General features: G+C 40.1%; 1 long non-coding RNA gene and 1 pseudogene across 1 annotated transcript; one reads left to right on the top strand and one right to left on the bottom strand.

Annotated features, from left to right (window-relative positions):
- Positions 1–10,267: 10,267 nt before the first annotated feature.
- On the top strand, positions 10,268–12,889 carry LOC114461071 (kelch-like protein 10 pseudogene; annotated as a pseudogene).
- A 1,352-nt stretch (positions 12,890–14,241) lies between these two features.
- LOC114461060 (uncharacterized) lies at positions 14,242–14,831 on the bottom strand. Its single transcript, XR_003673787.1, has 3 exons — positions 14,726–14,831; positions 14,513–14,604; positions 14,242–14,379 (listed from the first exon to the last, which is right to left on the bottom strand). It is a non-coding gene; the product is annotated as an uncharacterized LOC114461060 (long non-coding RNA).
- Between the last annotated feature and the right edge of the window lie 6,712 nt (positions 14,832–21,543).

Genomic DNA, 21,543 nt, shown 5'->3' with positions numbered 1-21,543 from the left:
CGCTGTAACAGAGCGGCTGGTGGTTGTACCCCGGGACCGCAGGTGCCCTATTTTTAGTGGAAGGTCGGGGCTGGGGATCGCTGAGTGGGTTGAGGAGGTAGAGGCATGTATGCGTGCTCGACATCTGACTGCTGCTGACCGCGCGTTATTCATCTTTGACCATTTGGAAGGAGAGGCCAAACGGGAAATTAAGTTTCGGTCCGTTGCTGAGCGTAGGGACCCTGTGAAGATTATTTCAATTTTAGAGGAGCTCTATGGTTGCCATCAGTCCTACATTACTTTACAGCAGGACTTCTTTGCCCGACATCAAATGGAGGGTGAGAGCCTGCAAGAATTCTCATTAGCTTTAATGACGTTGATGACACGGGTTAAGCAACAGGCACCAGACGGGATGCCTAATGCAGAAGTGTTGCTGCGAGACCAGTTTACAGAATACGTTCTTGACGGTGCCCTGCGCCGCGAGCTTAAACAACTTGTTCGTAGGCAACCAACCATCACCTTGATGGAGCTTCGTGCTGAGGCGATCAGGTGGGAGCGCGAGGGCTTGCCCGGTGGGGCTAGGGGCCGCAGCTATTCTGTTCCTTCGGCCTTGGGCCTCCAGTGTGGTGTGCGAGGTCGTGTTCAGTCTGACCCCCAGGTGGAGCCATCTGGGCCTAGTTTAAGAGAGATTATGGACATGTTGAAGCAGCAACAGGAGCAGTTAAATAAACTCACTCAAACTGTTGTGTCTTTACAGGCCCCCGTCCGCAAGGAGAGGGCGTAGACCCACCCCCAATCATTTGTCGTAGGTGCCAGCAACCAGGACATTATGCCAGGAACTGTATGGGTCCCCGGGTTTACAACCAGCCGCGACCAAGTAGGCATGATGGCCAGGGGTCCAGAAATGCTGGGCCAACTCACTCCAACTGGCAGTCGGAAAACTAGAGCCCACTGAGCTGTTGAGCCCCAGCTCAGGTGGGGAGCCCTTAGGCTCACAGTTGGACACCGCTGGTGGACTGATTGCGCCGTGTCCAAATATAGATGTTTCAATTGGGGGGGTTTCGGTCTCGTGCTTGGTGGATACTGGTTCCATGGTTTCTACCATCACGGAGAGTCTGTTTATGGAGCAGTTTGCGCAGTGGGGTCAGGATCGCCTTCGTTCCTGTAATTGGCTGCAGCTTAAGGCGGCAAATGGATTAGCCATCCCCTATGTTGGTTATCTGGAACTGGATGTGGAATTGTGTGACAAGGTCATTCCGCGCTGCGGGATTCTTGTGGTAGGTGACCCCCCTGGTGCGGGTTCGTCCGTTCCTGGTATCTTGGGGATGAATGTCATTCGACGGTGTTATGCTGAGCTGTTCAGTGCACTAGGCGCTTCTCTGTTTGACTCACCGGCTGTGTTCGAGGCCCCCCAGCCAGTCATCATCGCGCTACAAAAATGCCACCAGGGGTGTCCGGAAAAGGATTTGGCGATTAGCACAGTGAAGGTCCGAGGGAGACGAGCAGTGCACGTGCCTGGGGGTACCATGAGATTAGTGGCTAGTACTTGTTCTGGGGAGTTTGCGGAAGGAAACGCCTTGTTAGAACCACCAGAGACGGGGGTACCCGCTGGCTTGCTTGTTTCATCATGCCTGGTGAGAGTGGTTCGAGGGACCGCGTATGTCCCTGTGGTTAATGTGGGAACCCAGGCCATTGTTCTGTATCCAAGGACCACGCTTGGTAGTCTTAGCGAGGCGCAGATTGTGAGTTTGCCGGTTGGTGTCACCGAGGATCGGACCACGTTGGCTTATACACACTCTCAGACTGTTTCGCTCTCCATGCCGGATAGGATAGCGTTGCTGGAACTGCCCGCTCTGGTAGATCAGGATAAGGAGAAGGTGAGGTCGTTATTGCAAGGGTACGAATCAGTCTTTGCTACTCACGAAAATGACTTGGGATGTACAACTCTTCTCTCGCATGATATACCGTTGGTCGAAAGTCCCAGTTCGCCAAAGGTATCGTCGCATCCCACCTTCAGAGTATGAGGCCGTCAAGGCGCATATAAATCAACTGCTTGAGTCTCAAGTAATTCGGGAGAGCAGCAGCCCGTATGCTTCACCCATTGTCTTAGTGCGAAAAAAAGATGGTAGTCTGCGCCTTTGCGTGGATTACCGCCTGCTCAACAGAAAACACGCAAGGATGCTTTTCCTTTGCCTCGGATTGACGAGACACTGGATGCATTGTCTGGGGCCGTTTGGTTCTCCACTCTTGACCTGGCCAGTGGCTACAACCAGGTCCCTGTGACTGAGGCAGACAAGCCTAAAACGGCCTTTTGTACCCCCTTCGGCCTTTTCGAGTTTAACCGCATGCCTTTTGGTCTGTGTAACGCCCCGAGTACCTTCCAGCGGCTGATGCAGAGGATGTTTGGCAACTGGCAAGGCCAGTCTCTGTTGCTTTATCTTGATGACATCGTTTGTCTTTTCGTCTTCTGTTGAGCAACATCTTCACCGGTTGGAAATGGTGCTGGGTCGGCTCAAAACAGAGGGCCTCAAGGCGAGGCTCGAAAAGTGCTCGTTTTTCCAGCATGAGGTGGGGTATTTAGGTCATGTCATCTCGGACAAGGGGGTCTCCACGGACCCTAAAAAGATAGAGGCTGTGTCCCAATGGGAGCGTCCCATTAATGCCTCCGAGCTGCGCTCATTCTTGGGCTTCGCCAGCTACTATCGCCGATTTGTAGAGGGATTTGCCAAATTGGCTACCCCTTTGCATCGATTGGTGGCTGAGGTAGCTGGCACCAGGTCTAAGAAGGGCTCGAACAAAGCTCTACAGGCTGCGTGGACTCCACAGTGCGAGCAAGCGTTTGAGGCGTTGAAAGCGAAGCTAGTGTCTGCAACCCGTTCTCGCGTTTGCAGACTTTTCAAAGCCGTTCATTTGGAGGTGGACGCTAGTTATAGTGGACTGGGAGCTGTTTCTCTCCAAGAGACAAACAGTGGTGTGAGACCGGTAGCCTACGCAAGCAGGGGGGTTGCGGCCCACTGAGCGCAACATGGTAACTTACAGCTCCATGAAGTTGGGAATTCTTAGCGCTCAAGTGGGCCATGACGGAGAAGTTCCGCGAGTATCTGTTGGGTCACAAGTGCACAGTTGTACACTGACAATAATCCGCTGAGCCATCTCCAGACTGCAAAACTGGGTGCGACAGAGCAAAGAATGGGCTGCTCAGCTTGCTGCCTTGACTTCAACATAAGGTATCGTTCAGGTCGAACTAACAAGAATGCTGATGCCCTATCCAGACAGGGTTCAGGCTCTGAGGCCTTGACCCAATACCTGCCGGGTACCGCAGCCCCTCTCGCATTGCAGCATGGGCCGGTGCTCAATCCGGTTGCAATGGCGACCCAGTCGTTGATCTCAGCCTTCCCAGGCCATTCTGTTTCTGACCTGAGGTCCTTACAGGAACACGATCCTCTGTTGAAGGAGGTCCTTGTGTTCTTGCGGCAGAAAGACAGGAAAACTCAACCCTCCTCTTCTGAGAGACGCCATCTTTCAAGCGTGCTCTTGCTTTGCTTCGCCAACGGAAGCGCCTTGTGGAGCAAGATGGGGTTCTTTTTTCGTAGGACTTACCGTTCTGACGGTGGGGAGGAAGTTTTCCAACTTCTTCTGCCAACTTCCCTACAGCAGGAAACCCTGACCCTCCTCCATCAGCAGCATGGTCATCAGGGCATGGAAGGACCTCTGAGTTGGGTCCGTCAGCGGTGCTATTGGCCAGGAATGTTCCATGACATCCGGGATTGGGTCCAGGACCTGTGAGCGGTGCCAAGTGGCAAAGGATGCTGGCCAAGTGTCTCACAGCTACATGGGCCACCTCCTCGCTTCCCGGCCCAATGAGATCCTGCCATGGATTTCACACTGCTTGAGCCCTCATGGAACAGGTACGAAAACGTCCTGGTCATGACAGACGTGTTTAGTAATTCACCGTCGCAGTCCCCACACGGGACCAAACAGGCCTCTACTGTGGCCCAGGTGCTGATTTCAGAATGGTTTTATAAATTTGGTGTCCCGGGTCGTTTGCATTCTGATCAAGGGAGAAGTTTTGAGAGTGCCTTGATTCAGCAACTTTGCTCGCTGTATGGGGTGGAAAATCTCGTACCACGCCGTACCATCCTGCTGGCAATGGACAATGTGAGCGATTTAATCGCACCCTTCATAATCTTCTTCGGACATTGCCTTTGCCACAGAAGCGGGACTGGGCTTCATCTCTGCCCCAAGTCCTCTTCTGTTACAACACAACACCACATCAGGGCACAGGAGAGTCTCCATATTACTTGATGTTTGGCCAAGAGCCGAGGCTTCCAATCGACTTCCTCCTTGGGAGGATTGAGGAACCAAGGTCGGGTGAGGTGCAAGGTTGGGTGGCGGAGCACCAAGAGAGGCTCAGGCTCGCGTTTGGTTGTGCTCGTGAGAAGCTTTTTAGCAGCGGCGAATCGTAGGAAAGAGCGTCATGACCAACAAGTGCGGCATGCACCACTGCTCGTGGGTCAGCGGGTGTATGTCAGAGATCATAGTTTCCGAGGGCGCCATAAATTCAGGATCTTTGGAGTTCGGTTGTTCATCAGGTAGTGAGCGTTCCATCTGGTGAGGGCGCAGTTTACACCGTGGCTCCTGTTGGTGATTTGCATAAGGTCCGGAATGTACATCGCAACATGTTGAAAGCCATTGTGGAGCCTAAGGAGGTTGTTGACCGGGAACCCGCTTGCCCCCTCTACCAAACTCGGTCCCCACTTGAAGATTTGGACTCTTCAGATGGTGACGTGTGGCTTTTAGTCTCAGAATTCCACCAGCCTGTGGGCGCCCCTAGCGTCTCTCTCCGGGCTCCTTTGGGGGCCTCTGTCTTGGGTGCCCCAGGTCCTGGCCAGTCGAGTGGGCCCACAGCAACACCCCTTCAAGAACCTTCTTTAGCTGACCTAGATCTACCAAGTACCAGTGCTCAAGCATTACGTCGAAACACTCGGTCTACGGCTGGTCACATTCGAACATGTATCGGCTTCCCCAGACTACTGAGCGGGGTGGTAGGGCTCCGGAACCCACTTCCAATCTGCAGGCTGTTATTTTTAGGCCTTGGTCTTGATCTTTTATCGTCGGGACGACGATACAAAGGAGGGGGGTAGATGTGACAGGGTGGAATGCTTCCGCCCTCCTCCTACCTGCTTCTTGTAGCGCTCCTCCCTGCGCACCTGGGTTGTCTGCTGATTACAGGGCGGGCACTGAATGGATTTAGGTTCAGGTCTGCTGTGGCCCAGATTCCTTGGTCGCTCCTGTGCGCGGATCTCTCCTCCTCCGTGAGTCTGTGGAGTTGTACCTCTGGTAACACGCTGTGGTCACCCTGCGTCAATCACCACCGTTCCTCCTCGTTGGTATGTTATCTGCTGCCTTTTACGCACCATTGGCTGTCACTTTGCGCTCAAAAGTGCTTTCCCTCCAGGGCTCTGGTGTAGGCTGACGGCTGGCTGCTTTGGGCTCATTGATCGCTACTCTTGGGTGAGTTTTACGCAGAGTTGCTCTTTCTGCTGCTGTGCGCACCGGGCACTCACGGGGTTTTTCTTTCTTCCCTAGTGCCATCGCAGTGCACATTGGTCATCGACAGCGGTTTGTTTGAGTCATCAGAGTGGGATGTTTGAGTAAGCGGCATGCCTCGCCTTTTGGCCCAGCTGGCTGTGCCTAGTCCGTCCTAATGCCTTCCTTTTTATGCAGTGTGGTGCTTTGGTAGGCGCACCTTGCGCGCACTTTCTGCGGAGGCCGGGGAGGAGCGCCTCTGTTGGGGTCTTTGGACCGGTGCTTCTTCTGACCGGTAAGCTGCTGGTTTCTGCCTGGCTCCTTTAAAATTATAATCCCTCTGTCTCCTAATGTGGTGCTTTGATCTCACAGCGGGACCAAACTGCACCTCCCGCGTCTGCTGGGAATAAGTCTTGGCCCACACCATTCATCGCACCGTGGTGCAACTCCTCCCACCTTTGCTGTTCTCGATATTTTAAAATACAGTAACCCTCCCAAGCTGGACTTGGGAGTTTCGCTATACATTTTGTTACCAACCCGTCTTTAAGGTTCTGCCACTGTATAAGTATTGTACATATAAGTTGTGCATGATTGGTATTTGATTTATTTTGCATTTTGGTTTTTTTTTGTTGCTTCGCATGTGTGTGTGCTTTGTCTTGGATTTGTTTTTGTTTGATTCTTCTGTACTAGTGGACACGAATGAGTACTCTTTTAAAGAAATGCTGTGAAATAAAGAACTTTGGCTTGTTATAATTAAAGGTTCTGTCTCTGCCCCATGATGAAGGTTAAAACGAGCCTGTCTGCCTTTATGCAAGGTCCTAGGTTACCCTAGGTGGCGTTTGGTCAACTTCATAACTAAAGATCCCGCTTATTTTGCCACAATAAGTTGTGTGTTTAATAAGTCTGTGTGTTTAATAAGTCTGTGTGTGTTTAATAAGTCTGTGTGTGTGTTTAATAAGTCTGTGTGTTTAATAAATCAGTGTGTGTTTAATAAGTCTGTGTGTTTAATAAGTCTGTGTGTGTTTAATAAGTCTGTGTGTTTAATAAGTCTGTGTGTGTGTTTAATAAGTCTGTGTGTGTGTTTAATAAGTCTGTGTGTGTTTAATAAGTCTGTGTGTGTGTTTAATAAGTCAGTGTGGTTAATAAGTCTGTGTGTGTTTAATAAGTCTGTGTGTGTTTAATAAGTCTGTGTGTGTTTAATAAGTCTGTGTGTGTTTAATAAGTCTGTGTGTGTTTAATAAGTTTGTGTGTTTAATAAGTCTGTGTGTGTTTAATAAGTCTGTGTGTGTTTAATAAGTTTGTGTGTGTGTTTAAATAAGTTGTGTGTGGTTTAATAAGTCTGTGTGTTAATAAATCAGTGTGTGTTTAATAAGTCTGTGTGTGTTTAATAAGTAGTGTGTGTTTAATAAGTCTGTGTGTGTTTAATAAGTCTTTGTGTGTGTGTTTAATAAGTCAGTGTGTTTAATAAGTCTGTGTGTGTGTTTAATAAGTCTGTGTGTGTGTTTAATAAGTCTGTGTGTGTTTAATAAGTCAGTGTGTGTGTTTAATAAGTCTGTGTGTGTTTAATAAGTCCGTGTGTGTTTAATAAGTCTGTGTGTTTAATAAGTCTGTGTGTGTTTAATAAGTCTGTGTGTGTTTAATAAGTCAGTGTGTGTTTAATAAGTCTGTGTGTGTTTAATAAGTCTGTGTGTGTGTTTAATAAGTCTGTGTGTGTTTAATAAGTCAGTGTGTGTGTTTAATAAGTCTGTGTGTTTAATAAATCAGTGTGTGTTTAATAAGTCTGTGTGTTTAATAAATCAGTGTGTGTTTAATAAGTCTGTGTGTTTAAAAAGTCTGTGTGTGTTTAATAAGTCAGTGTGTGTTTAATAAGTCTGTGTTTAATAAATCAGTGTGTGTTTAATAAGTCTGTGTGTTTAATAAGTCTGTGTGTTTAATAAATCAGTGTGTGTTTAATAAGTCTGTGTGTTTAAAAAGTCTGTGTGTGTTTAATAAGTCTGTGTGTTTAAAAAGTCTGTGTGTGTTTAATAAGTCAGTGTGTGTGTTTTATAAGTCTGTGTGTTTAATAAATCAGTGTGTGTTTAATAAGTCTGTGTGTGTTTAATAAGTCTGTGTGTGTTTAATAAATCAGTGTGTGTTTAATAAGTCTGTGTGTGTTTAATAAGTCTGTGTGTGTTTAATAAGTCTGTGTGTTTAATAAGTCTGTGTGTGTTTAATAAGTCAGTGTGTGTGTTTATAAGTCTGTGTGTTTAATAAATCAGTGTGTGTTTAATAAGTCTGTGTGTGTGTTTAATAAGTCTGTGTGTGTTTAATAAGTCAGTGTGTGTGTTTAATAAGTCTGTGTGTGTTTAATAAGTCTGTGTGTGTTTAAAATGTCTGTGTGTGTTTAATAAGTCTGTGTGTGTTTAATAAGTCTGTGTGTTTAATAAGTCTGTGTGTGTTTAATAAGTCTGTGTGTTTAATAAGTCTGTGTGTGTTAATAAGTCTGTGTGTGTTTAATAAGTCTGTGTGTGTTTAATAAGTCTGTGTGTGTTTAATAAGTCTGTGTGTGTTTAATAAGTCTGTGTGTGTTTAATAAGTTTGTGTGTGTGTTTAATAAGTCTGTGTGTGTTTAATAAGTCTGTGTGTGTGTTTAATAAGTCTGTGTGTGTTTAATAAGTCTGTGTGTGTTTAATAAGTCTGTGTGTTGTTTAATAAGTTTGTGGTTTAATAGTCTGTGTGTTTAATAAGTCTGTGTGTGTTTAATAAGTCTGTGTGTGTTTAATAAGTCTGTGTGTGTGTTTAATAAGTCTGTGTGTGTTTAATAAGTCTGTGTGTGTGTTTAATAAGTCTGTGTGTGTGTTTAATAAGTCAGTGTGTTAATAAGGTCTGTGGTGTGTTTAATAAGTCTGTGTGTTTAATAGTCTGTGTGTGTGTGTTTAATAAGTCTGTGTGTGTTTAATAAGTCTGTGTGTGTTTAATAAGTTTGTGTGTTTAATAAGTCTGTGTGTTTAATAAGTCTGTGTGTGTTTAATAAGTCTGTGTGTGTTTAATAAGTCTGTGTGGTTTAATAAGTTGTGTGTTTAATAAGTCTGTGTGTGTTACGTAGATCTGTGTGTGTTTAATAAGTCTGTGTGTGTTTAATAAGTCTGTGTGTGTTTAATAAGTCTGTGTGTGTGTTTAATAAGTCTGTGTGTGTGTTTAATAAGTCAGTGTGTTTAATAAGTCTGTGTGTGTTTAATAAGTCTGTGTGTGTTTAATAAGTCTGTGTGTGTTTAATAAGTCAGTGTGTGTGTTTAATAAGTCTGTGTGTTTAATAAATCAGTGTGTGTTTAATAAGTCTGTGTGTTTAATAAGTCTGTGTGTGTGTTTAATAAGTCTGTGTGTGTTTAATAAGTCTGTGTGTGTTTAATAAGTCTGTGTGTGTGTTTAATAAGTCAGTGTGTGTTTAATAAGTCAGTGTGTGTTTAATAAGTCTGTGTGTGTTTAATAAGTCAGTGTGTGTTTAATAAGTCAGTGTGTGTTTAATAAGTCTGTGTGTTTAATAAGTCTGTGTGTGTTTAATAAGTCCGTGTGTGTTTAATAAGTGTGTGTTTAATAAGTCAGTGTGTGTTTAATAAGTCTGTGTGTTTAATAAGTCCGTGTGTGTTTAATAAGTCTGTGTGTTTAATAAGTCTGTGTGTGTTTAATAAGTCTGTGTGTGTTTAATAAGTCAGTGTGTGTTTAATAAGTCTGTGTGTGTTTAATAAGTCTGTGTGTGTGTTTAATAAGTCTGTGTGTGTTTAATAAGTCAGTGTGTGTTTAATAAGTCTGTGTGTTTAATAAATCAGTGTGTGTTTAATAAGTCTGTGTGTTTAATAAATCAGTGTGTGTTTAATAAGTCTGTGTGTGTTTAATAAGTCTGTGTGTTTAATAAATCAGTGTGTGTTTAATAAGTCTGTGTGTTTAATAAGTCTGTGTGTGTTTAATAAGTCAGTGTGTGTGTTTAATAAGTCTGTGTGTTTAATAAATCAGTGTGTGTTTAATAAGTCTGTGTGTTTAATAAGTCTGTGTGTGTTTAATAAGTCTGTGTGTTTAATAAATCAGTGTGTGTTTAATAAGTCTGTGTGTGTTTAATAAGTCTGTGTGTGTTTAATAAGTCAGTGTGTGTGTTTAATAAGTCTGTGTGTTTAATAAATCAGTGTGTGTTTAATAAGTCTGTGTGTGTTTAATAAGTCTGTGTGTGTTTAATAAGTCTGTGTGTGTGTTTAATAAGTCTGTGTGTGTTTAATAAATCAGTGTGTGTTTAATAAGTCTGTGTGTTTAATAAGTCTGTGTGTGTTTAATAAGTCTGTGTGTGTTTAATAAGTCTGTGTGTGTTTAATAAGTCTGTGTGTGTTTAATAAATCAGTGGTTTCCCGTATGTTGCACAGTTTGGTAGTTTGTTAAAATGAAGGTGTGTAAAAGTCAAACAGGAGTATTATCTCCAAGTCCTTTTTAGAGACAGATACATTCATTGTACCGTACAATGCAAAACTGTGTTGAAATGAATGACCAAAGGAAACCCTACACATGATCATTTTAATTAACACACCCAGTTCAAACAAGAAACAACATTACAGCATGCAGAGCTGAAACACACCCTATTTAGCTATTGGACGAAAAAAAGAACACCATCCACCAATCAGGAGCCAGCAGATGGAATGTTAGTGTGAATTTTACTGACATCATCACACACTCTGCTGATGACATCATCAGGAGCTGGTCACACATCAAAGGACTCAGCAGCAGATTGAGTATTCATTAATGAGAGAGAATGTTCTGAGAGAAACACTATAACCTACAAACTCCTTGGACTCAGTGACTTTACGTTTTCTCTGACAACAGTTATATTTTTGATCTAATGATGGAAGTGCATCAGTTCAATGTAAAGAGTCTGGAACAAACATGCTTTGAATTCCTTAGGGATCATCTCTGCCCAGACAATTGCATTGGGCTGTGGCAGTTTACTAAATTCTGGCATATTCCCATTTTGTTTCAACTGAAGTATGAGGCCTTTCACTTTATCTGTGAGAATTTTGAGGATGTTTCACTCTGTGAAGAGTTTTTGAAGCTTACGAAGGAGGAGCTGGCTGATATCCTGGGTCAGGATGACCTTAATGTGACCCAGGAGAGCGAAGTTTATGAAAGTGTTTTAAGATGGATAAACTACAGGCCTGAAGAACGACAGGGAGACATTTCTACTCTGTTACCAAAGGTACGACTGGGACTGATGGACAAACGTTTCGTCAGAGACATTGTGCTTAACAATGATGTGGTAAAAACAAACCCTGAGTCCCACCTATTGGTCTCTGAGACCCTTAGAGTCATGTCTCAACCTTCATTACTCTGCTCTGAGTCTGGGATCAACAACACCTTGTTTTGCCGTCGTTTGCCAAACGCCATCTTACTGATGGTTGGATTAAATTCTAATAACATAGAGGCCTTTGACTGCAGCACTAACAGCTGGATCACAGTTCACAATCATCTCAGTCTGGATATAATGACTCACTTACGCTTATACAGCACTGTCTTCCTTGGAGGATGCTTCTACATTGTTGGTGGTGGTTTAAGTTGGACCGACCCCTTTAACAGAGTGTGGAGGTATAAACTAGTCAAACACACTTGGAAGGAGATGTCAACAATGCAAGAATCACGGCGCTTTGTGAGTGTTACCGTGCTAAAGAGATGCATCTACGTTATGGGAGGCCTCAGGAATCTTACCTCACTAAGAACTGCTGAACGCTACCAGCCCAACATCAACCAGTGGACGTTCATTGCATCAATGAATGAAAGGAGGAGCAACGCCAGCTGCACTACACTGAACAACAAGATTTACATATGTGGAGGATGGAATAATAGAGCACTGAATACTGCTGAGTATTACAACCCAGACACCAACCAGTGGACACTGATCACTCCTATGGGAACACCTCGGTGTGGACTTGGGGTCGTTGCATATATGGGCCACATTTTTGCAGTTGGAGGCAGATGTGGATTCAGATATCTGAGGTCTGCTGAGGCTTATGACCCAGAGACCAACACCTGGGACAATGTCTCTGAAATGGTCCACACACACAATTACTTTGGCATTGCAGTGATGAACAGACGGATCTTTGTTGTCTCGTGTAGGAGAGGAAACAAATTTGTTGAGTGCTATGACAAGACTACAAAGGCTTGGTCTGTGGTATTTTCTGGCACGGACCACACTATGCATGATAGGGTGAGTTGCTGTGTGATTTCTAGACTTCGCAACATGGATGAGTACTATTCCCCGCGTTAACCCATCACACCCAGGACACCGGTCTAAAAAAAGTCTAAACATGGTAAGTAAAAAGTTTTGTTTATGTTAAATTATCGATAAAATTATTAATCCTCAACGTTCACAGTGTTCAGACGAGAGGGTCCAGCTGCAGACTGTTACTATTAGTTTCTTCAGATGATCTGTTGATGTAAAATACAATCACAACTTTAGCACAAAGCATTTTTTTTAAATGAGGCCGAGCTAACGTGGGCTATTTTTCTTTTAATAGGTACAATTGTAAAGCTTTCTATTATGTCATACCATTGAACTTAGTTGCAAGGCTTAATTTTGATACCAGTAGATTGTAATAACAGGGTTAGGGTTGTTCATGGTAGTTCTCTAGGGTTTCGGGTGAAACCAGTTTTCAGACTGAAAAAGAGGGGAAGCCAGCTCTGAGGTTTGTCATTTACATGTATATATTTTGTACATCTCTGTAAATATCTACATCTGTGTGCGTTTGTATTAGATACATCTGTTTTGGTGAGAAATATATTGTGTTCAAGAAATTGTTCAGTTGCTCTGAAATAAATGGGAAAGAATAGGAACATTTTAAATTGATCATGGATCTGAATCATTGACCAAGACATTATTTGGAACAGGAACAACAAGAACAAGACTCTTCAACATCATGGTGAGGAAGCGGTTACTGAGGAGGTAGAATCAGAACCCTGTTAAGCCCCGTAGGGTGCTAAGATGAATATTAAAGTGAGTATCTTTGTTGTTGTATTAAAGGCTTATTCCCTTTGTTTACATAGATGACTTCACAGCAAAGGATTGTGGCAGACGGCAGAAAAGCTGCACAGTGGGTTGTGGAAAATAAACACCAGTTTGCAGCACAGGTGGAGGTACCAGCGACCCTGCAGGTTGAGGAGGAGGAGCTGGCATATGCTCTTCAGCTTCTCAATGACTCTACACATGAGGAAATGGACGACAACGAAAAAGAGTTGATTTTGGAGCCATTCAAGTTTCTTTTTTATAACATGGAGGACATGGAGCAATTTCTTGAAGAAATTGTGGACAAGAGGCAAAACCTGGTATTTTGTGAAAGAATAGATGGTTGACAATAAAAGCTTTATTAAAAAAGTGAGATTTTTTCCCTTCTTTTCTCCACTGTAACTGATGCTTGTTTATGTGGAATTGTTTTCTTCTTAATTTTATATTTGGTTGTGAGCACTATGATTCTTTTAGTTGGCTTTGTATTCTCCATGTTACTTGCTTATAACTTCAACAAAACTGATGTGATACTTAGGAACAAAATTGTCCTCAAGAATCTTTGTAACATCCACTGTTAGTGCTCACCAAGGTAAGTTTTAGTGGCTCAAATGTATTTGCATCTGGCATTGGGCTTCTTCTTTTTTTTTTTACGATAAATCATAAATGATAAAATATTGCACATTCCTAGTTTCAATAAGCATTTGTGGAGGTGATGTGTTCATGTTTTATAGTTTTGTAGTTTGGAACACTTTTATACTTGCCATATCCCGGAGTTCAATTCTTCCCGGATACTCTCCCCGGTCATATCTGAAGTCCTACAAATAATTTCAGCAGTTTGCATATTTCAGTATACAATTCATGGCTCATAGGGTGACTCACCATACCCAGGACAGTTAAATGCAGTGTCCCTAACTCTATACTAGGTCCACTTAAACCTTTCCCCTCTGTACCAATTGTCTCATCAAAAATGGCAGATCTACTTTGAAGATAGAGACTATCAAGATAAATATTAAAAACAAAAATCACTCAGTGCACATAACATTTTATTCTATCACAATAAAATTAGAATGAGTTAGAAAAAGAAACACACACACACATATATCACACAAACAACATTTTAAACATCTCTATCTGAGTCTTCTTCCACCTCACTCACATGCAGATAGATAGATGTTTTATCTGAATTAGGGCGGAGCCTTTTTGAAAAGTGTCCAGAGTCTGTGCATAAGTGAGTGGATCTTGGCTCAACACTTTTTTTTCTGTTATTGTCCAGTGCTTTCTGGCAGGTTTCCATCATCTCTGACAGTTGTGTGGCTTTGGTAGAGGCAGATTTATAAATAGTTTGTTCTTCTGGAGAGAGGATCCTCTGTCCCACTTTGACCCATTCCTTGAAAAGCTGTGTGACAAATGTGAAGAGAGGTCAGTATCCTGAGCATTTTTATTTCAGCTGTCCTAACATGAACACAAGACCCACTTTAAATATTTAATCCCATACATTTCTTGGCTAACACAATGTAACAAAACAATTATGGGTCCTTAAATTATGACAATAAATGATGACAGAAACAAATCCATTGCTGTTATTAATTGTTGTTCCAATTGGTTTATTGATGCATTAACCTCAGCTCAACAGCTTGTCACAGGAAATTAAAATGTCTTAAAGAGTCACTTTAGAAATAGCCTGTATACACTTTGTTTACAGGTGATTGATAAATACCATGATCAATAAATGCAGCAGCACGTCAATAACACTGGATCTCCTGGTGGTAAGAGTCTTCCTACTCTTTACATCCTCCTTGGTCCCATTCAGGTCCTGCTCCTCACTGGCCTCGTAGGATTCTAAAGCCATGTTGCAGCTCCTAGTGAATGAAAATGACAACACAAATACTATGTCATGAATTCATACTAAATGTATTTTTTAATGCATCTGAAAAGGATATGATCACTCAAATACATTAAATTAGGTCCCCAGATGAATGTGATCAGACTTACTTCTAACTTGGCTTGTGCCCCAGTGTGGCTCAGCATCTTAAATGGCCCCCATCACAGCCATGGTCACTTTTTCATTGTGATCAGAACAGAATCTGTGGTGGTGGTGGTGGAGGTAGAAGATACTCATCATTCAGCAAAACATGTTACAACTAACTGTGTTTTGTAATTTTCACAAACAGTGGCAATTCAGAGGGAAAAAGACCAAAAACATACTTGTCCTCTGGCTAGACCTTCCATTGCAGCTCTGTGAGGCTTCTATATGTATGACGGACCAAGCCCTGTATGGATATAAATACAGTGGTGATCAAATGTGTGCAATGTAGAGGAGAGACATAAATACATGCTTGGACTTACAATCTAGCCATAGTACATGGATTCTTCGACATGCAATACACCAGTGGTTCTCAACCTGTGGGTTGGGACCCTTCCACTCTATTAGGGTGAACTCACACTGGCAACTGGGGCCGTTCCAAGCTCACAGCAGGAATCCCCCCCTCCCTGTCCCTTTTCTGACACGGTAGAACAGACGTGATCACCAGCTCAACTCGGTTCCCACAGAGAAACACATCATCACGTTAATTTATGACACACGTATGGCGTTACGTCACCATTAAGCGACTCTGGGTTTGTTGTTGACAGTACATTCTGTTAATTTCATATTTTCTGTTGCGTAGGGTAACTATAAACCAAGGTTTACCCAGACACGTGCTCTTTTCACGGACTGGGTTTCCCAGGGCCCTTGAACGCATCACATTAATTTAAATGACTGTAACTCTGCTCATATTTGTTCTATCAGTGAAATTCCACCAGTTTATGAAAGATAAGAAGTTGCTCTTTACAGCCAGTGTCGGTACATTGCGGTAATTTTACTCACACGTAACGGAAACATTAAAGATGCTGCTTTGTTTTGACGAAATTGACACAAGGAACTAGTGTTGTGGTGGTCCAGACCGGTCTTGGTCTCGAGACCAAATTTTAAAGGTCTCGGTCTCGTCTCGGACCTGGGATTTTCCGTCAAGACCGTTGGAGACCAGCACTAATTCCTGCTATTTTTAAACTTTTTTATAATGTGATAATAACACGGAGAAGAACGGGATAAAACAATCCTTTATTCATTATTTAATCCACCCTGTTATAATGACCACAACCTTCCTTAATGTGACTGAGTGACACACTTGTGTGTGTGCGCGTCTGACTACGGTGTCAGTTTGGACCGTGGAGCGCAAGAGAGATATGAACTAATCACCGGTAAAAATCCCAGTAAAACTCCAGAAAACAATCACCAGTAATAAATATTATCTCCCTGGTAAAGACAGTAGCTCTAATAACTGGTAAAATGATAAACTGATGATATTACAGTCTGTGAAGGCTGGATAGGGGACACGCTTACTCAGCCTCTGGGTCCTAGTGCCAGCCGAGCGGTGAAGCCTGTTCAGTTTACTGTGTTTACTGAGGTCTGTGTGTGTTTAATAAGTCTGTGTGTGTTTAATAAGTCTGTGTGTGTTTAATAAGTCTGTGTGTGTTTAATAAATCAGTGTGTGTTTAATAAGTCTGTGTGTGTTTAATAAGTCTGTGTGTGTGTTTAATAAGTCAGTGTGTTTAATAAGTCTGTGTGTGTGTTTAATAAGTCAGTGTGTTTAATAAGTCTGTGTGTGTTTAATAAGTCTGTGTGTGTTTAATAAGTCTGTGTGTGTTTAATAAGTCTGTGTGTGTTTAATAAATCAGTGTGTGTTTAATAAGTCTGTGTGTGTTTAATAAGTCTGTGTGTGTTTAATAAGTCAGTGTGTTTAATAAGTCTGTGTGTGTGTTTAATAAGTCAGTGTGTTTAATAAGTCTGTGTGTGTTTAATAAGTCTGTGTGTGTTTAATAAGTCTGTGTGTGTTTAAAAAGTCTGTGTGTGTTTAATAAGTCTGTGTGTGTTTAATAAGTCTGTGTGTGTTTAATAAGTCTGTGTGTGTTTAATAAGTCTGTGTGTGTTTAAAAAGTCAGTGTGTGTTTAATAAGTCTGTGTGTGTTTAATAAGTCTGTGTGTGTTTAATAAGTCTGTGTGTGTTTAATAAGTCTGTGTGTGTTTAATAAGTCTGTGTGTGTTTAATAAGCCTGTGTGTGTGTTTAATAAGTCTGTGTGTGTTTAATAAGTCTGTGTGTGTTTAATAAGTCTGTGTGTGTTTAATAAGTCAGTGTGTTTAATAAGTCTGTGTGTGTTTAATAAGTCTGTGTGTGTTTAATAAGTCTGTGTGTGTTTAATAAGTCAGTGTGTTTAATAAGTCTGTGTGTGTGTTTAATAAGTCAGTGTGTTTAATAAGTCTGTGTGTGTTTAATAAGTCTGTGTGTGTTTAATAAGTCTGTGTGTGTTTAAAAAGTCAGTGTGTGTTTAAAAAGTCTGTGTGTGTTTAATAAGTCTGTGTGTGTTTAATAAGTCTGTGTGTGTTTAATAAGTCTGTGTGTTTAATAAGTCTGTGTGTGTTTAATAAGTCTGTGTGTGTTTAATAAGTCTGTGTGTGTTTAATAAGTCTGTGTGTGTTTAATAAGTCTGTGTGTTTAATAAGTCTGTGTGTTTAATAAGTCTGTGTGTGTTTAATAAGTCTGTGTGTGTTTAATAAGTCTGTGTGTGTTTAATAAGTCTGTGTGTGTTAATAAGTCTGTGTGTGTTTAATAAGTCTGTGTGTGTTTAATAAGTCTGTGTGTGTTTAATAAATCAGTGTGTTTAATAAGTCTGTGTGTGTTTAATAAGTCTGTGTGTGTTTAATAAGTCTGTGTGTGTTTAATAAGTCTGTGTGTTTAATAAGTCTGTGTGTGTTTAATAAGTCTGTGTGTTTAATAAGTCTGTGTGTTTAATAAGTGTGTGTGTTTAATAAGTCTGTGTGTGTTTAATAAGTCTGTGTGTGTTTAATAAGTCTGTGTGTGTTTAATAAGTCTGTGTGTTTAATAAGTCTGTGTGTGTTTAATAAGTCTGTGTGTGTGTTTAATAAGTCTGTGTGTGTTTAATAAGTCAGTGTGTGTTTAATAAGTCTGTGTGTGTTTAATAAGTCTGTGTGTGTTTAATAAGTCTGTGTGTTTAATAAGTCTGTGTGTGTTTAATAAGTCAGTGTGTGTTTAATAAGTCTGTGTGTTTAATAAGTCTGTGTGTGTTTAATAAGTCTGTGTGTGTTTAATAAGTCAGTGTGTGTTTAATAAGTCTGTGTGTGTTTAATAAGTCTGTGTGTTTAATAAGTCAGTGTGTGTTTAATAAGTCTGTGTGTTTAATAAGTCTGTGTGTTTAATAAGTCAGTGTGTGTTTAATAAGTCTGTGTGTGTTTAATAAGTCTGTGTGTGTTTAATAAGTCTGTGTGTGTTTAATAAGTGTGTGTGTTTAATAAGTCTGTGTGTGTTTAATAAGTCTGTGTGTTTAATAAGTCTGTGTGTGTTTAATAAGTCTGTGTGTTTAAAAAGTCAGTGTGTGTTTAATAAGTCTGTGTGTGTTTAATAAGTCTGTGTGTGTTTAATAAGTCTGTGTGTGTTTAATAAGTCTGTGTGTGTTTAATAAGTCTGTGTGTTTAATAAGTCAGTGTGTGTTTAATAAGTCTGTGTGTGTTTTAAGTGTGTGTGTGTTTAATAAGTCTGTGTGTTTAATAAGTCTGTGTGTTTAATAAGTCTGTGTGTTTAATAAGTCTGTGTGTTTAATAAGTCTGTGTGTGTTTAATAAGTCTGTGTGTGTTTAATAAGTCTGTGTGTTTAATAAGTCTGTGTGTTTAATAAGTCAGTGTGTGTTTAATAAGTCTGTGTGTTTAATAAGTCTGTGTGTGTTTAATAAGTCTGTGTGTTTAATAAGTCTGTGTGTTTAATAAGTCTGTGTGTTTAATAAGTCTGTGTGTGTTTAATAAGTCTGTGTGTGTGTTTAATAAGTCAGTGTGTGTTTAATAAGTCTGTGTGTGTTTAATAAGTCTGTGTGTGTTTAATAAGTCTGTGTGTTTAATAAGTCTGTGTGTTTAATAAGTCAGTGTGTGTTTAATAAGTCTGTGTGTGTTTAATAAGTCTGTGTGTGTTTAATAAGTCTGTGTGTGTTTAATAAGTCTGTGTGTGTTTAATAAGTCTGTGTGTTTAATAAGTCTGTGTGTTTAATAAGTCTGTGTGTGTTTAATAAGTCTGTGTGTTTAATAAGTCAGTGTGTGTTTAATAAGTCTGTGTGTTTAATAAGTCAGTGTGTGTTTAATAAGTCTGTGTGTTTAATAAGTCAGTGTGTGTTTAATAAGTCTGTGTGTGTGTTTAATAAGTCAGTGTGTGTTTAATAAGTCTGTGTGTTTAATAAGTCTGTGTGTGTTTAATAAGTCTGTGTGTGTTTAATAAGTCTGTGTGTGTGTTAATAAGTCTGTGTGTGTTTAATAAGTCTGTGTGTGTTTAATAAGTCTGTGTGTGTTTAATAAGTCTGTGTGTTTAATAAGTCTGTGTGTTTAATAAGTCAGTGTGTGTTTAATAAGTCTGTGTGTTTAATAAGTCTGTGTGTTTAATAAGTCTGTGTGTGTTTAATAAGTCAGTGTGTGTTTAATAAGTCTGTGTGTGTTTAATAAGTCTGTGTGTTTAATAAGTCAGTGTGTGTTTAATAAGTCTGTGTGTGTTTAATAAGTCAGTGTGTGTTTAATAAGTCTGTGTGTGTGTTTAATAAGTCAGTGTGTGTTTAATAAGTCTGTGTGTGTTTAATAAGTCTGTGTGTGTTTAATAAGTCTGTGTGTTTAATAAGTCAGTGTGTGTTTAATAAGTCTGTGTGTGTTTAATAAGTCTGTGTGTTTAATAAGTCTGTGTGTTTAATAAGTCAGTGTGTGTTTAATAAGTCTGTGTGTGTGTTTAATAAGTCAGTGTGTGTTTAATAAGTCTGTGTGTGTTTAATAAGTCTGTGTGTGTTTTATAAGTCTGTGTGTGTTTAATAAGTCTGTGTGTGTGTTTAATAAGTCTGTGTGTGTTTAATAAGTCTGTGTGTGTTTAATAAGTCTGTGTGTTTAATAAGTCAGTGTGTGTTTAATAAGTCTGTGTGTTTAATAAGTCTGTGTGTGTTTAATAAGTCTGTGTGTTTAATAAGTCTGTGTGTGTTTAATAAGTCTGTGTGTGTTTAATAAGTCTGTGTGTTTAATAAGTCTGTGTGTGTTTAATAAGTCTGTGTGTTTAATAAGTCTGTGTGTGTTTAATAAGTCAGTGTGTGTTTAATAAGTCTGTGTGTGTTTAATAAGTCTGTGTGTGTTTAATAAGTCTGTGTGTGTGTTTAATAAGTCTGTGTGTGTTTAATAAGTCTGTGTGTGTGTTTAAGTCTGTGTGTGTTTAATAAGTGTGTGTGTTTAATAAGTCTGTGTGTTTAATAAGTCAGTGTGTGTTTAATAAGTCTGTGTGTGTTTAATAAGTCAGTGTGTGTTTAATAAGTCAGTGTGTGTTTAATAAGTCAGTGTGTGTTTAATAAGTCAGTGTGTGTTTAATAAGTCTGTGTGTGTTTAATAAGTCTGTGTGTGTTTAATAAGTCTGTGTGTGTTTTATAAGTCTGTGTGTGTTTAATAAGTCTGTGTGTGTATAATAAGTCTGTGTGTGTTTAATAAGTCAGTGTGTGTTTAATAAGTCTGTGTGTTTAATAAGTCTGTGTGTTTAATAAGTCAGTGTGTGTTTAATAAGTCTGTGTGTGTTTAATAAGTCTGTGTGTTTAATAAGTCTGTGTGTGTTTAATAAGTCTGTGTGTGTTTAATAAGTCTGTGTGTGTTTAATAAGTCTGTGTGTTTAATAAGTCAGTGTGTGTTTAATAAGTCTGTGTGTGTTTAATAAGTCTGTGTGTGTTTAATAAATCAGTGTGTGTTTAATAAGTCAGTGTGTGTTTAATAAGTCTGTGTGTTTAATAAGTCTGTGTGTTTAATAAGTCTGTGTGTGTTTAATAAGTCTGTGTGTGTTTAATAAGTCTGTGTGTTTAATAAGTCTGTGTGTTTAATAAGTCTGTGTGTTTAATAAGTCTGTGTGTTTAATAAGTCTGTGTGTGTTTAATAAGTCTGTGTGTGTTTAATAAGTCTGTGTGTGTTTAATAAGTCTGTGTGTGTTTAATAAGTCTGTGTGTTTAATAAGTCTGTGTGTTTAATAAGTCTGTGTGTTTAATAAGTCAGTGTGTGTTTAATAAGTCTGTGTGTGTGTTTAATAAGTCAGTGTGTGTGTTTAATAAGTCTGTGTGTTTAATAAGTCAGTGTGTGTTTAATAAGTCTGTGTGTTTAATAAGTCTGTGTGTGTTTAATAAGTCTGTGTGTGTTTAATAAGTCTGTGTGTTTAATAAGTCTGTGTGTTTAATAAGTCAGTGTGTGTTTAATAAGTCTGTGTGTGTTTAATAAGTCTGTGTGTGTGTTTAATAAGTCAGTGTGTGTGTTTAATAAGTCTGTGTGTTTAATAAGTCAGTGTGTGTTTAATAAGTCTGTGTGTGTTTAATAAGTCTGTGTGTGTTTAATAAGTCTGTGTGTTTAATAAGTCTGTGTGTTTAATAAGTCAGTGTGTGTTTAATAAGTCTGTGTGTTTAATAAGTCTGTGTGTGTTTAATAAGTCAGTGTGTGTTTAATAAGTCTGTGTGTGTGTTTAATAAGTCAGTGTGTGTTTAATAAGTCTGTGTGTGTTTAATAAGTCTGTGTGTGTTTAATAAGTCTGTGTGTTTAATAAGTCAGTGTGTGTTTAATAAGTCTGTGTGTGTTTAATAAGTCTGTGTGTTTAATAAGTCTGTGTGTGTTTAATAAGTCAGTGTGTGTTTAATAAGTCTGTGTGTGTGTTTAATAAGTCAGTGTGTGTTTAATAAGTCTGTGTGTTTAATAAGTCTGTGTGTGTTTAATAAGTCTGTGTGTGTGTTTAATAAGTCAGTGTGTGTGTTTAATAAGTCTGTGTGTGTGTTTAATAAGTCAGTGTGTGTTTAATAAGTCTGTGTGTGTTTAATAAGTCTGTGTGTGTTTAATAAGTCTGTGTGTGTGTTTAATAAGTCTGTGTGTGTGTTTAATAGTCTGTGTGTGTTTAATAAGTCTGTGTGTGTGTTAATAAGTCTGTTGTGTTTATAA

This window comes from Gouania willdenowi, unplaced genomic scaffold, assembly GCF_900634775.1.
Source record: "Gouania willdenowi unplaced genomic scaffold, fGouWil2.1 scaffold_91_arrow_ctg1, whole genome shotgun sequence".
Classification (NCBI taxonomy): Eukaryota; Metazoa; Chordata; class Actinopteri; order Blenniiformes; family Gobiesocidae; genus Gouania; species Gouania willdenowi.
Note: the sequence above shows the minus strand (reverse complement) of the source record. Positions and strands in the feature narration are given on the sequence as shown.